This window comes from Plutella xylostella, chromosome 9, assembly GCF_932276165.1.
Source record: "Plutella xylostella chromosome 9, ilPluXylo3.1, whole genome shotgun sequence".
In the NCBI taxonomy this organism is placed as follows: Eukaryota; Metazoa; Arthropoda; class Insecta; order Lepidoptera; family Plutellidae; genus Plutella; species Plutella xylostella.
This window is the reverse complement of record NC_063989.1, coordinates 5,517,398-5,530,464: the sequence shown is the minus strand read 5'-3', so window position 1 is coordinate 5,530,464 and position 13,067 is coordinate 5,517,398. Positions and strand designations below refer to the sequence as shown.

General features: G+C 37.5%; 1 protein-coding gene and 1 non-coding gene across 4 annotated transcripts in view; both read right to left on the bottom strand.

The window, feature by feature from the left end:
• LOC105382288 (sushi, von Willebrand factor type A, EGF and pentraxin domain-containing protein 1) overlaps positions 1-11,769 on the bottom strand; it is a 49,708-nt gene extending 37,939 nt beyond the window's left edge. For all 3 annotated transcript variants that reach the window (XM_011552140.3, XM_011552141.3, XM_048622976.1), the window contains exon 1: positions 11,582-11,769. The gene's annotated coding sequence lies outside the window, so the exon portion shown is untranslated. The remainder of the gene's footprint in view (positions 1-11,581) is intronic.
• Trnar-acg lies at positions 7,384-7,456 on the bottom strand. Its single transcript has one exon. It is a non-coding gene; the product is annotated as a tRNA-Arg (tRNA).
• Positions 11,770-13,067: the final 1,298 nt, after the last annotated feature.

The window sequence follows — 13,067 nt, the reverse complement described above, 5'->3', positions numbered from 1 at the left end:
CACTTTCATGGTATATAGGAGCACAAGGCTAACTACATCTTAATCGCTTGATTTATAGCCAAAAAAATGACTGATTCCGGTATTACTTCAATACCGGTATTAACTTTCAATACCGGTATTGAAAAAAGCGTGGATTTTGTCCGGGATCCCGGTATTAGCAATACCGGTATTACGGTATTGCATGCCCTAATTCACACGGTCAGTTTTACGATAAAGAAAACGTAATATGAATACCCTGCCTTGCTAGACAAAACGATCTACCTGCCGTCGATGACTCACAAAAGAAAGCCTTTTGTACTGCGTAATCCGTGACTCCGTCTTCTATAGTGCGATATTTTGTATCCTGAATCTTTGGAAAGTCACAAAGTGCCTTTTTTGTTCGATATAGGTAGGTACTTACATATTTTTACCTTTTGTTTTCTTAAGATAACTTCTGTGATAGTATCCATGTTAAAACTTGAACATGCCTTGTAGTAGTATAAATGTTTTTCTCCAAGCCCCATAAATATGAAAGTTTTTAAGTAAGCCATCTTCGCAACTTATAAAGGCTTTTTTATATCATGGTGGTTCAACGTTCCTTTCAACCGTTGGGAATTCAAAGTTTAAACTTAAATAGGATTCCCCACAAAGCATATCCTCGTCAGGCACAAGGCCAACTGGTTTCGCGAAGCCACCGCCGCCGCCGTTTTATATCCAAAAGTTACCGCAAAAACATCTGCTTCTATAGTTATAGTATACCTCTAATAAATCGCATGCAATATGCAGTGTTCCCGCCCGTTTCCTACAGAAATAATCTGGACAGTTTGAATGTTTATAACGAACAGAATATTTGTAGGTACTAGGTACGAATTCGTAAAATATCATGCAACTGGTTTTGTAGGTTTGCTTAAATTTAAATGATTGGCAATTTTACAGCACAAATGAGCGTTAAGAGTAGAGTGGATAGTACGTTGTACCCGTAATCCTACATTGGACAGACAACTAGCAGATTATATGGGATTTAAGGGTAGAAAGGATCCCTAAAACGCTGGTAGGTACTTTGTGAATGTGAGCGTTGAATGAGGGTAACGAGACTGAGACGCCCAAACGATGCCCGGCTTTTGTACACCTAAAAAATGCTTTTTACATTTTGGCCAAAATTTCACTTCATTCAGAGGGCGAATGACTTTGACTACGTTTAAATCCTCTTCACGATATAACATATATCTACGGTCTACCTTACTCTGTCAAAGGACCGACCAACAAAGCTTAAACTGGTTAGCGAAAATGTCGTTTCTTTCCAATTTACCCGATTATAAATTCCGCAAATTCTTTTTTGCGACATTTATATGCTAATATTTAAACCCAAGTCACGATCACGACTTATGCTAATAGTAGAGCTAAAACAAGAATCTTGGTTTTAGAGTTCATGAGTCAAACTCAAGGGTAAAATGCGATTAACATTTTGTTTTGATATCGTAATCAAGATGACTCATTTAACAACACAGAAAAGCACAGCATCGCTAATTATGGATTGCTTGCATCAGAAATAGAATATTACATAGATACATTTTATTAAAGACCTTTTATATTAAACAGGTATATTACAGACCTAGCAGAATGGCATAAACATAATTAAGATATTTTTGATACAAAATTATTAACAAAGCGTGTGTAAGTAGTAGTAAAAACAGGTGATGAAGGTTCATTTACAAATAAACGGCACGTAAGTTCTTGCTGAGATGCTGTACTGTCATTTCGAAACGTGTCTCAACATGGTATGTGGGTTTGAGAGCCAATTCGCCTCTAAAGGCGAAAAGTTCAAGGCATAGACGATGAGCTACCGACACCGGTCCGGGCGGTTTGTACACACAAAAGTAAGCGAAGCATTGTGCCACAATATTAAATGTTATTTTATTATTCTTACACCTGAAGGCTTTAATGTGATCAAAATAATTTTAAATCACCTGGAAGTTAACTTTAAATCAAAAATAATTATATTATAAATATATCGCACCTGAGTTACGTGACCGTTTTGTAGATGCAAAAAAACCAAAGATTTCATTGTAAAAATAATAAGGACATTGAATTCAAATTGACAACGTATGCCTACCTAAGCCATTTTCATGCTGACAATAAATAACTGACCTTGTAATTCAGCAGAACGACGCACGTTGCATTGTGGCACTTTACCACTACGTCCACCACCTACAACTTTGTATATTTAGAAAACGTGAAGCGTAAATCTAAAGCCATATTATATTATTTATATTGTATAGCCATACATTATTTTTATATCTTCAGTCCTAATAAAACTGTCTAAATCTCAATTCGGATTTCGGTTGTAGGCATTCTTAGAAAACTTATTTTAAGTGGATTCCATTATTTATATTATATAGGTACTTACATATCTATCATGTACATTACAGCAACAAAATAGGAGTAGTTACTTACTTAAACAGCAACATGAAGATGTTAAACAACAATTTATAATGTATATCGATAGAGGCGGACCAACTTTGATATAAGCAAGACTCGAAGTTGCTTAGGGGTGGCACAAGTTTCTGTGTTATTTGGAGAGACAACAGCTTAGTTTTGTCAAGATTTCTCCTCGCCCTCAAGTATCAAGATCGAGGTCGGAGCGATTTGCGATTTGTTCCTGCAGTGAGATCATCCGCGTGATTTTGTAAGAACAGAATATATTCCACCAGAACGTAACATTGCTTATACATTCAACACTTCAAAGCCTCCGTGGCTTGCTCCGAGGATTGAGCTTATCGTCCCCGAGATTTTCTCCCGAAGGTTAATGTTGTGAATGTTGTAGGGTTTTTGTGTTCATAGCACTGTAGGTTGAGTGTGTTTGGTCGTGCTCGAAGTATGGTCGTATTGGAAAGTCGTATTGTGAGGCGATATCCTAAGTTTCTTTTGTGAGTGTACTTTGTTATTCTATTTGCGCAGGATTGTCGGGCTCAGAATAATAATGGCTAAGCTGAGACTTACTTTAGGTAAGGTATATAAATACAATACATATAAGTACTAAACTACAGCATTATGTTTCAATGTCTTTTGTGTAGGTAAGTACATGCAAATTCTTTGGGTAAAATGGGATTGAATCAATGTAACAGATAAACCTTCGGTAAAATGTAAAATAAGTAGTTGTGAGACGCATTCTGCGGTTTCGGAAAAAATTGCTGCGTCATCAAATAACGCGGTTGTGCAAAAATGTGTCGGTTTTATACGAGATAAATGTATTTATCGTATGGGACACGTATTTGTTGTGATGATCACGTCGCCCCGTGCCGCACAGTTATCGACTATTACATACGTGAGACTATTTGTTTTAAGACGATACCGCGCCGCCCTGTTATTTTCTCCACGTTATTGAAACAAAAATATGTGACTGAATAACCTTATTAAATATTAAACAATATTTATTTGCTACGCGTGATTTGGTTAAATATTTGTCAGAAAACACTAAGATTGAACACAACCAAAATAGCATCTGGTTAAAGTTACATAAAACTAACGACATTCAAATTGCTCTCGAAGCAATTCGGTTATACTCGTAACTATTTATAATGTTCAAATGCTGTTGAATAAAGGCGTGTATCGTATTATGGAGTGACATGACAATGTTACTGTGCCAATGTTCTGATTGTCTGTTTTTGCGTCGGTAAGTAGGTAGGTGTTCTATTGCCGAAGAAACCGGCTGGTTGTTCGATTTCACGCTATACATTTCGTAATTTGCGTTCAGTCTCGATGCAATATCGCCGGGCCTTTGCTTGCAGTTAGAAATCTTTTCATGGCCGCGACAAGAAAAGTTATTAACCGATACACGAATAACTGCATAAAGCTTCAGGTGTCGGGTTTTGTAGTCATTACAAGGATTTAATGATTCGCTTCCGAGCTGACATCGTTGACAGTGTTTCAATATTATTGCGCAACACAAATACCTTATTGTTCCCGCCAATAATTTTGGGATACAATATCTGCAAACAATGTTGTGTCTCACGCATTGTATTGAATTGGGCTTCATCGATCTCCGCGCGACAATGACAAGTCGTTTGTCGTGTAATAAACTGGCGTGTTTGTTCACAAAATGTTGAAAGGGCCCTTTGTGTACACCTCAAAAGTAGGTACATAAAGGTAATATCACATAATTATTCAGGGGCGGGAGGAGTCGTTTGTATAGACTGATAGCGAACTTCTTTGAGAAGAAACAACGAAGATAGCCTTGAAGAAGAAATATTGGACGAGTTTGGAATAAGCATTTTTATCCCAGTAGCTAAACTTAACAATTTACCGTAGTAACTTTCCTAACTACAATGTATGAATGCACATTTTCAATTAATAAATGGCTTATCTAATATATAAGTAATAATTAAATATTAATTTGCTTTAAATTGAACTTCTTTTATTACCGGACCGGTTAATGAAGCAATGCTATATTACAGCATTCCTAGAAGTCAGACCCGACTGCAGTTTTCTATGATGGTTTTAACATTATGCTAATAATGTTGTATGCTTTTGTTGTAAAAACTGGACAAACAACCTTTATTATGCACTATTGCTTGAAAATACCTTTTTTGTAAGAATTATCAGCTACCTATTTTAAACTTTTTCTAAAATTATTGTCACATAGTAACTGGTTTCAAAATATATAATAATCTATGGTGAGATGAATTTCAATAATATAAGTATATTTGATTTTTTATGTTATGTACTTGGATGTTTTTCAAGAATTTTATGAATACAATGACGTGAAAACTAACAGAATCATATAATTACCGTAGGCAGACGTGATATACATTTACCTGCCGCAAAATTCGAACAATTCAAAAAGAATGTCAATGACCGTTTAAAAAAAACAGTAAATCACCGAACGCGGCGTCGTCGGAGATCCTGCAATAGTTTTAGTCGAGGAGGCCAAGAATAGCCGTGACGTGACACGACGGCTGTTTTTTCGAGCATAGTTTATCTGTGAGTTCGTCAACAAAGCCCCTGCAGCCTGCATTCCTCCGAGGTGAACGACAGCGAGCCTTGCGACCAGGCAAGGCCGGCCCGGTGAAGGGGCCAACTCCTTCACAACCTTATCCTGCAAACGCAAAACCACCTCTATCACCACCCAATAAGGGCGCTGCGTGCAATCTGTTAGCTGCACCGATATCTGTGCCGATATACCCAGATCCACATACTTTTGTTAGAACCACTTTAGTCAGGAGACTTCCTTATCTACTCGCCCGTTTATGGGTCTGAAGTATGAATATGGATGCAAGCTTTAAATGAGTTACCTAAACTTTGTATCACAATTGTTATTCCGCTAAAGCTTTTCTCCGTAGATTTTCCGTTGAAGGGTCCAAAAGAGTAGGGATTCTTTTGCGTAGTGGCAAATAATACAAGCTGTATCGTCACCTTAGAATCAATAAGAGAATAATATTTCTTTGTTATTCTTTGCAAACAGTGAAAGATTCGAAAGTAGAAAGTGTAAAGTACCAAACTCAATACCTATACGTCTTTCTAACAGCCACCGATAATTAGTTTTCCTCTAATGGCCATGAGATATGAGGTTCCCATGCGGTAGATATATTAATAGACAATAATTTTCTCGCTGATAAAATTATTAATTTCGATTGCTGGCATTACTGGCGTGTCACAAATTGTCCATAAACAATACGGTCCTTTTCGAGCTGCGTGCTAAATTCCAAATTCAAGATCGTGAACGGTCGGATGGAAATCGGTTGACAATTATCATAGACGGCCATCTCCCCGATGAGACCGGTGCGACAAGTGGTCACCGTTACTCGGAGATTCCTCGGCCGACTAACTAAATATATACGACCTGACTAGCATACAAATTAGCACGTTTTGGTGACACCGGCCACTTCGCCTAACTGAGTGTTTGGTGTTTCATATAATATAATGAATTGTGCCTTTTTAGTTTGGTGAGCTACATGAAAACTTACGTTTGTATTGCAAAAAATATAATGTTGTTCATGGATAATATTATGTATGTAGAGCTGTACTTAATGGTTTTTCTTATTGAATCTCTCCGAGGTTTGGACCGTCAGTCGTTAAGATTAAGGAAGTCGAAGTCGCTAATCCAATGAGAGCCAGCCACTCTTGATGGGCTTCGTTAACAGTATAATAAATTCAAACCCCTAATACATTCTATGAAGGAAGGAAATTTTGGCAAAACTTCAAACCTTGAGACGGGTCTGTGACAGCGTAAAATCTATTTTGGTTTCAATGGTCTCTGGGAGAAGACTTAAATTGCGAAAGCAAATGGATTCGAGACAACAATCGCCTTTCGTAAAGTATCTACAATAATAGAAGGAAGTGCGGGCTCTTCGGATAATTTAATTCATTAGAGCCTTTGTGCTGTGAATCATGTTCAATGGTTGCTTTGGTTCATCGGTTTATTTGATTCTGTGTTCCAGTCAGCAGAAGCAGCTGTCTATAATTCAATTTGTTTCAAAATTTTCAGCCCTACTAAAGAATAGTTTGTGGTAAAGAAAAATGTTCAGTTTTAAAGTTTCGAACCATTCGAATACTATATTCTGTAGCACACTGTTCCTACAGCAGTTTAATAAAATATGAATAAGTTTTTAAGATGGTTGTCGTTTTTTTCATCAATTACGGCGTTATTATGGGTTTATTCTGCCGCTAAATTACAAAATGGAATCTAGGTCGGTTACTGAATATTACGTGGGCTCACACTTTCTAGTAACTGTGCAGCGTCATTGATCTCTGATTGAACTGCCTCTGCCTTCCTGAGTTGCTAACTGAAGGTGCTGATTGCATAATTAATTAACGACAAGTTATGAAAATTGCGCAATTTTATGGAGGCTTTAGATTTTTGTTGATTTTGATAAATATTTTGGTATCGGTAATTTTAGATAAGTAACTCGTACATAAGACGTATTCGTTTCCCTATTTTTAATTTAAAATTTAATTCTGTATCGAAATTTATATTGAATGCTATATATAGGAACCGGATTGTTTGGATTATTTAAATCGATTATAATGCTTATGCGGGTTTGCACCTCATTAATTTCATGCACATGCGAGCGAATGTCCGGTATTCCTCTCATTTTAGGCTCATTGGAAATTTATAACGGTATGATTCAGCTGTATCGGTATAATTTCAATTAAGTAGTGAGGTTATCGATGAATGGCTATGGTTATGCAATAGTATTTGCAATATGCAATGCACTGTGTTTGAGTATTTTGCGTGTGAAACGCATTATAATGTTTTTAGATTATCGATAGATAAGATTAGTAGTTAGTAACGAATGATAATTATATGAAAAAATAACGGTAGTAAACAAAATCGGATAACTATGTGTAAGATGACCTCACATTTTTTCACAAATAAAATTTAATGAATAAAAAATAAAAATATTTCGATCCTGCCAGGATTCGAACCTGGAATCTTCTGATCCGTAGTCAGACGCGTTATCCGTTGCGCCACAGGACCTTGTGACTGTAGCAGTGAATTTTCTATTCATACTTCGACTGACTCAAGCCGCGGCTGCTACGCAGGCCGGTTGCGGCTAGCCGCGCGATAAACTTCAAGGTTGAACTAGCTTTAAAATCGGTTGAATGAATTTTATTCTGTGCTAGAATTCAATCTAGGTCTGTTAATTTAAGTATAAGATTAAGTTTTGCATTCACACCTGTACGTATTTAATCTGATCTCCTATATTATTTAAAGTTACGTTTTATGGGTCTTCAATCTTGCATTTCCTATGCTACTCGATGAGTCGATGACGACAGGCGCGAGTTGTAGTCGGAACGCGGGTGACCCGCTTCCAGCTAACGGCATCGACACACGGCCGCGCCGAGTTGACGTGCGAATGCGATGCGATGCGATGCGAAACGTATCGAATGAGTTGTTGATAGGCTTTTGTTTTACACCCTTGTTTTTGTATTGTACCTACGCTACGTTTTGTTTGAGTTTTTGCTTATACTGTAGGTATGATTTAGGTAATGTACCTAGCTACTTAGCTGCTAAATTTTTACTTGTATTTATACTTATATGGATTTATTATTAGTAAGTGTATAAATGGGTCACTGCTTAGTAATCATTATCATTATTAATTACACCTGTGCACCGCTCTTGAGTTATCTTTTAAAATATAAACTTGAGAACTAAACGTGATCGCTATCATACGTATTATAGACGTATCTATAGTACGACTTTTGCTGATGTTTTTATTCTACTATTAATTATTAACTAAGCTAAATATACATAAGCGTTGTTTCATTTATTAGACGTATGAAAACAATGAATAATCTTGAAATAAAACTTAATAATTGTTTTTTTTTATTACTTGATGCTTTATACTCTTTCTTCTGAGAATAATTCCAAAGAAATGAAAGCACTACTTTACTTAGTTTCTTAATCACTTGTACCCCAGTGGGCACCAGTCCTGCCAGTAATCCTTCAGGTTTTAACGTAATTCAGTTGAAGGGATTAAAATTTTCAACGGATTTGGGTTGGAGTTTAATAATCCCTAATTGTATTTGAATAAAATTCTGTTAAACTTTACAAATGACTGCTGAATACTGTTAACAGGTATTTATACAAAGTGGTTATTTTGGTTTTTCGGGGTAATTTTTAATTGTTGTTTGGTAGTTTATTTTAGTAATGACTTTTCTAAATTTAGGTATTAAGTACTTGAAATGAAACATGTACCTAACTGCCTATCACTCATTCGCTGTGCCCGTCATTCACTTAACGTAAAATCTTTCCCTGTGACCTTCAGGTTCGAGATTTAGGTAAGTACCTCCCTATAAAGCTAAAATGGCAAGCTTAATACTGAAACATAAATCATAAGATGGCCACAAAGCCTCGTAAAACAGTAGTTTAAAATACTTACCATAATAAATTAAAACTTCCCCGCTCCGCCGCAGCGCGGATAAAAGGACTGAAGACAAGAAAAACCCGCAAAGAATCAGGGCCCTAATCACTAAAACGGCAAACTTTAGAAGGAACAATTACTTTAATTACAAGTATTTGCAAGTTTATGCATTCCCTGGCTGTAAAACTCTAGAACTTCGCCAACCAATAGTCTTTAGTCTTGGCCCCTAGGGCAGGGGTTTTACTGAAGGAAAATTGCCTTTATGCTTACGCACTAAGGTGTTTGTTGTATAAAATCTGAGGGACGTGGTATTATGATGAATGTGGAGTAAGTAGCGCGATGGAATAGAGGAGATCTTGCTTGAGTGCTCTTCAGTAATTAAGTGTCTGTGATGCGCACTGCTGGTCGTAGGATCCAGCTGGCTAGAACGGCATGGGTTATATGGGTATGTATGTATGGATAGATGAATACCTACTTCACAGTGGTACGTGGAAGGTTCTGCGTTGGTACCTCTACCTCTACTTAAGTGTGAGGAATTTGGATAATTAGTTAGCAGTTTAATAAATAAATATACATGAAAAATATGATATTTAGGATTTCGATTGCATATAATATGACGATCTTAAAAGTTGCCTGAAAATAATCCTATATCTCTCACAATGGCTTTTACACGAGGAGGAAAAATTCCTTTCAGAATCTAAATTGGGAGAGGGACGTTTCAGATAATGTCAAGATTCTAAAGGTCTCGATTTCCTGTTTCAAATAATCAAATCAAACGAAGTAACCGAGTCACCCACGGTCTTAGAAAGGCTCGCCCTAGGTACCTACTTGTGAGTCGACTGGAACCTCAGCTAGCCCTTAGTAACTTGAGCCAAAGGTCAAAATTGAGTAAACTCAAGGACACTTAAGAAACAATTTGTGGGTTCTACCGTACTCGGGTATTCTGTGAGTAAAATTGGCGGAGCAGCATATCGGGATACGTTGAAGTTAAATAAGTTAGTGGACATGACACGTGCTTTATAAGTAACTATGTTGTTTCTTATCTTACAAATATAACGTAACATAAGTCATATTCCTACACATGTATTATATGCATGAATCTAGTGGAGGTCTCTATAAATATCCTTCCACCCAAGGTTGTCCAGAAATTATTGCTTTAAGCAATAAGACCGCAATTTTATTAACTATGCGTTAATATATAACTTTTGTAGCTTATATTCTAGTATGTGCACAAATAAATAATATTCCATCTATCTATCATGCTCCCCTTTTACTATAAGAAATGCGAAAGGTCTCACCCAAATCAAGTTAATCCAACCCAAAGCGAGCAAGTAATCATTTACTCAAGCAAGAGCTCGTCCAATTCACTTCTATAATTAGAACTACAGCAGCAATAACAGATAGAATAGAGCAGTCGGGCCAGTAATAACGCAGATGAAGTAAGCTAATAAATAATGGGCAAGGAAAGAGGGTCGGTGTCAAAGATGTAATATTTTAAACGCGTCATTTGTGGAGAAAGCTTCGATAACTGGTGATACTGCGAACCAGCCACAATATGCCCTACAGCACAGCGCATACAAGTGGACGCAACTACGCAGATTGCAAATTTGACTCGACTTTCTACCGTTATATTATTTGGAGAGTTAATTATGTACGCATTCTGGTATCGCGGTTGGGGAGAAATTTTTATACTGCGCCGCGAATGTGATGAACATGTTTCACCGGACGGACGATATCTTGACGGATTATAATGAACGGAATGAGATAATTAACGCGTAACAAGAATTGACAATTAACATTGCATTTGACATTTCTTTTCGCGTTTGCATTCTGAACGAGGAAGATCATAATTTTAACCAACTTAGAAAACCTATCCCCATATGGCTGCGTACAAAACCTGTCTATCACCAATGACATATTCCATAAAGACACGTAACTCTTGAGCAAACACAGTGTTGGACTAGAGATCCTCTGGAGCGTCTACGTGCACCTGTGATGTGTAATCTGTTGGGGCATCGGCGCGCGGCGGGCGCGGCCGAGCCGGTTTAGCCTCCACTACCTGCTTGCCCTCGGTGTGCCCGATCCAAACACTAACTGTATTAGGGAAATTACCTATTAAGTACCTACTCATTGAAATACCCTATGAAAAAAAATAACAGGTGCTTACTGAGTAAATAATGGTTTGGTGAATTTTATTGAAATCTTTTGTTGTATCAATTTCATGAGCTTAAAGCAATGTAGAGTAGGTAAAGGGAAAATAAAGTTCGTAAAATGTGTCCAACGAATAAGTCAAGCGATGATATTGAAAGCTCGTGCGAGCGCGTTGAACTCTTTTCCTAGGCGGCATGATCGAATCATCGCCGCCCCGAGCTACATTCTCCGCTACATCCGAGCCTCTATCCCAGACAAGATAGTTTAAAATCTCAGACAGTATCCTTAAACCCTTTCGGACAGTCGAGATAAGTTCACGGTAAGACTCGTGAAGAAAGTTGTCCAACATTCCGAAAGTGGTATCGCAACAATTTTTGGGCAGACACGTATTTTGAGTGAGGCGCGGCCACTCGCTAACTACTCCGCACACCTGAGCCCCAAGTGTGTCAGTCACTGACTTCTCGAACCCGCTGATCGATCACTACTTTCACATTACCTTTAAAACCACGGAGCCTTATCCATGCATATTCATAACCTATATACACTTAAACTCTACAAGCGCCCGCTCTCCCGATTACTGAACGTACCTGTTATTCGCCCGCCGCTTCTCCGTAAGTTGGTGAAATATCCTGTAAGTGTCACACTAGGGTTGGTTTCTGTCTTCACTTGTAGTAACACAAATGCACAATCCACTCAATAAGTCACCTGAAGACACATGTTAGGCAGACCGAGGCGGTCGCGGTGCCCGCCAGCTCAGCACTGGAGTAAGTCGGTCGCGCTGCGCGGGCGCAGGTAAGAATACGACGACGGCGCTCGCACACCGACACGACGTAGTGTCACTGTGTGCGTGCGCTAGTGATGTAGCGACGTCGCGCCTTCTTGATTGCTGACTCTTCAATATGTAGTTTTGTTGTAATGATTGATGGTGCTAATTTCAATTCCTTAATCAACTTATTTTTTTGTTATTCTTGTCTCGGTTACACATAAGGTCTTCTATTCAAGATGCACTAACTTTTCGGGGACAAAGGTTTATGAAGATGCCTATAAAACGATTTATATTTTTGATTAAACATTTTCATACTATCGATTAAATATTTATAGGGTAACGTAACGTACCTAGGGACATTTTCGACTACCCCAACTTTGAATGAAGCTATCGCAGCGTACAACTAAGATATTAATGTGAAATTTTCTTTATTCGGTAGGATATATAATCTATTATCACTAGTATTTGTGCTTAAGCTTTAGTGTGGCTAGATTTTATTAAATTAAGATAAAAGTAAAAATGCTTGTTTTGACCCAAGGTACGTTACACGTTTGTACCTTGGGACACTGTTTCCTATAGCTTTGTACTATGGAAAATGCAAACTTCTAAATAACGCCTTATATCTCTGTTCTTATTTATTTACTGCATCTCTCTTCTGTCTAGTTTCACTCTGGCACTAATAAGAACAGAGATATAAGGCGTTATTTAGATGTTTGCATTTTCCATAGTACAAAGCCATAGGAAACAGTGTCCCAAGGTACAAATTTAATCGTGTCCCAAGGTACAAAAAAGCAATATTTAACCAAAATTTAAATATCTTTATTTTTAATTAATAGGAATCTTTCAGATAATTGCCATGTCATAAAATTAAATAACTGAAAAGTTATACGTGACATCCATGTCTTTATTTTGAGCATGCCTCAATGAGATAAAGCAACACAAAAAACTATACAAAAGCTACTTTTGACTCCAAAAAACTTCATACTGTCTTCACCACACACTAGATGCTGGTATGATCACGAGACTCACTAGTTTTGCCAAGCGAGTAAAATACTATGCCTAGGGTAGAATTTTAATGTGTTTATTTAGCCGGTTTTTAAAATACAATCAATGTCCCGAGGTACAAGCGTCCCAAGGTACGTTACGTTACCCTACCTTAACATAGGTAATATTTAAATCAAATAAAAATTTCTGATGTAGAGTCACTAGAAGTTTATAACAGAAATCCTTAGTCGACACGCACACAGACACAACTTACGGTTATCCGTACGCGCAGACGCTCACAGCGACGCGCCGTACATTTTTAA